Consider the following 3522-nt stretch of genomic DNA (forward strand, 5'->3'; position numbering starts at 1 on the left):
TGAATAAATAAATATTAATATTTATTTATTTCATTTGAATAGGAAAAGGGTACATAATGGAAAGATGCAATTGTTTCTTTTCATGAAATGGTGCACAACGAAGAGATACAACTCTTCATGTGTTGCATGAAAAGGTGCATACCATCTATAAATATCCTCCACTATAAGACAATGAACTCAACTCATCTACTACTTAGTGTATTGTGTGAGTTCTAAAGAATTCTTTAAGGGTTCAAGAGTGTGAGAATTTCTTGTTATTGCTTGACAAGAAATTCATAGAGGTTTCATTGTATCCTGGGAGAGTATCGTCATCAACCCATAGCAACTACGTGTGGGGGCGAATATCTCTCTAAGGATAGCGATTGATTTCGTGCCTTGAAACTACAATACTCAAGTTCTTGTTCATCTTCCTCAACCCTTCCACCTAACAATCTTAGAGAGATATTCCATGGAGATGGCTCAAGATCTAAATAGTACTTTCAAGGTCATGAATCAAGAGTTTGTCAAACTAGATCGATTCGATGGGACAAACTTCAACCGATGGAAGGATAAAATGATGTTTCTTCTTTCGGTACTAAATCTTGCTTATGTGCTCGATCCACATGCTACATCAATTCCCGATGCTGCCGACAATGCAACCAATGAAGAAAAGGAAAGGATTGCTCGATTGAAGAAAAAACGTGACGAGGACACCTTTGCATGCCGAGGGCACATTCTCAACACCTTGTCAGATAGACTTTATGATCTCTACATGTCAATTCAATCGCCATTAGAGATTTGGAAGTCTTTAGAAGAAAAATACAATAATGAGCGACAAGGTACGGATAAATTTATCATGTTAAAGTACTTTGAGTTTAGTATGGTTGATAATGTGCCTATCATGGATCAAGTTCATGAGTTACAAATCCTTGTAAGTAGACTTCGTGATCTACAAATATTGGTTCCTGAATCATTGCAAGTTGGAGCAATTATTGCAAAATTGCCTTCATCTTGGAATGATTATAGGAAGAAACTCCTACATCTTGGAGAAGACTTCTCTGTTGAAAGATTACTAAGACATTTACGTATAGAAGAGGAAACTCGAAAACGTGATGTTATATATCTTTCTCAAAATTCTAAGGTGAACAATGTTGGAGAAGCAAAAGTCAATCAAGGCAAAAGAAAGAAATCCTTCGTGGATAGCAAGCAAGATAAAAAGAGACAAAGAGTATGCTACCATTGCCACAAGAAAGGGCATTATATCAAGGATTGTCGACTTCTGAAAAAGGGTAACAACTCAAAAGAAGCGTCAAATTCCAAGGCCAACTTAGTGGAAGAAGAGGACTTAGTTGCTATGATAACAGAGGGAGTTCAATGCATACATATTGGTATGATCACAGAACTAAACATGGCAACACATGAAAGATCCCATGAGTGGTGGCTAGATTCTGGTGCTACTGTTCATGTTTGCAATGACCGCAATCAATTCAAGATATATGAAGAAGTGAACAACCGAGAGGTCCTAATGGGAAATGACAACTCGGCAAAAGTGTGTGGTCAAGGAACAGTAGAATTGAACTTTACATCAGGAAAGAAGTTAAACTTGGTGAATGTACTTCATGTTCCAGATATAAGAAAGAACTTAGTCTCTGCTAGTCTCTTATGTAAGAGAGGATTCAAAATTGTGATGGAATCTGATAAAATTATCTTGCTCAAGAATGATGTGTATGTAGGAAAAGGATATTGTACTCAAGGCATGTTCAAGTTTAGCATTAATAATAAAGTGGATGATTCTCTTTATATTGTTGATTCTTGTGATTTATGGCATAGTAGACTAGCGCATTTAAATTACAAGTCAATTGAATATATGCAAAAACATAATTATATTGATCTTAGTAATAAGGATTTTAATAAGAAATGTGAAATTTGTATACAATCCAAAATGACTAAGAAACCTTTTCCTAAGGTTGAAAGGAATACACATTTACTAGAACTAATACATACTGACATCTGTGAATTAAATGGAAATATTACTAGAGGAGGAAAAAGGTACTTTATAACCTTTATTGATGATAGTTCTAGATTCACTTATGTGTATTTGTTAAGAAATAAAGATGAAGCATTCGAAATGTTTAAGAAATATAAAATGGAGGTAGAAAACATGCATGATAGGAAAATAAAGATTCTTCGTAGCGATAGAGGTGGAGAATATTTTTCTAGTGAATTTGATTATTTTTGTGAGTTACATGGTATTGTGCATGAATGTTCTGCTCCATATACTCCGCAACAAAATGGTTTAGCGGAGAGGAAGAACCGTACCTTGGTGGATATGGTTAATTCAATGTTACTAAATGCTAAGGTACCTCACAATCTATGGGGTGAGGCATTATTGACAGCCTGTCATATTCATAACAGGATACCGTCAAGAAATAGAAAGGTTTCTCCATATGAAATATGGAAAGGAAGAAAACCAAACTTAGATTATTTAAAAGTGTGGGGGTGTTTAGCCTTTTATCGTGTTCCTGATCAAAAGAGAACTAAATTAGGGCCAAGAGCCATAAAAGGCATTTTCATAGGATATGCTCAAAATTCTAAGGCATATAGAATTTTGGACTTAGTGTCCAATATAGTTATTGAATCAAGGGAGGTGGAATTTATTGAAAATAAATTCATTGTTGATTCAAACCCCAATTTGGAATATCCCCAAAAGGATACAGAAATTTCCCAAGAAGTAGTTGTAAATCAAGGCAATAAAAGTCTAAGTGACAATGAATCACTTGAACCAAGAAAGAGTAAAAGAGTGAGAAAAGAAAAAGACTTGGGTCCAAACTTTATCTCTTCTCAAGCTATAACTTTTTTGGTTGAAGGAACTAGGGATTCTGTGATAAACAAGATCCCAATTGTTCTAAACGTAGAGGGTGATCCTCAAACGTTTAAAGAAGCAATGACCTCTAGAGATTCTGCTTTTTGGAAAGAAGCAGCAGATGACGAAATGAACTCAATATTATCTAATAATACTTGGGTCTTGGTCGATTTACCTCAAGGATCAAAGCCTATAGGATGCAAATGGGTATTTAAAAGGAAATGTGATACGAATGGTTCACTACAAACCTTTAAAGCAAGGTTGGTAGCAAAAGGGTTTAGACAAAAGGAAGGTCTAGACTATTTTGATACCTATGCACCTGTGGCAAGAATGACTTCTATTAGGACTCTTATAGCATTAGCATCCATTTACAAGCTTCATGTGCATCAAATGGATGTTAAAACGGCTTTTCTTAATGGAGATCTTAATGAAGAAATTTATATGGAACAACCGGAAGGCTATGTGCTACCCGGAAATGAAAAGAAAGTTTGTAAACTTGTTAAGTCTTTATACGGCTTAAAACAGGCGCCTAAACAATGGCATGAGAAGTTTGATTCTATAGTGTTATCGAATGGCTTCTCACACAAAAGTGCAGACAGATGTATATACTCCAAATTTACTAAAGACTATGGAGTAATAATCTGTTTGTATGTAGATGATATGCTAATTTTTGGGACGAA

The sequence above is a fragment of the Curcuma longa genome, chromosome 14 (assembly GCF_044706935.1).
Source record: "Curcuma longa cultivar G26 ecotype Majalengka, Jawa Barat chromosome 14, ITB_CL_G26_1.1, whole genome shotgun sequence".
NCBI lineage: Eukaryota > Viridiplantae > Streptophyta > Magnoliopsida > Zingiberales > Zingiberaceae > Curcuma > Curcuma longa.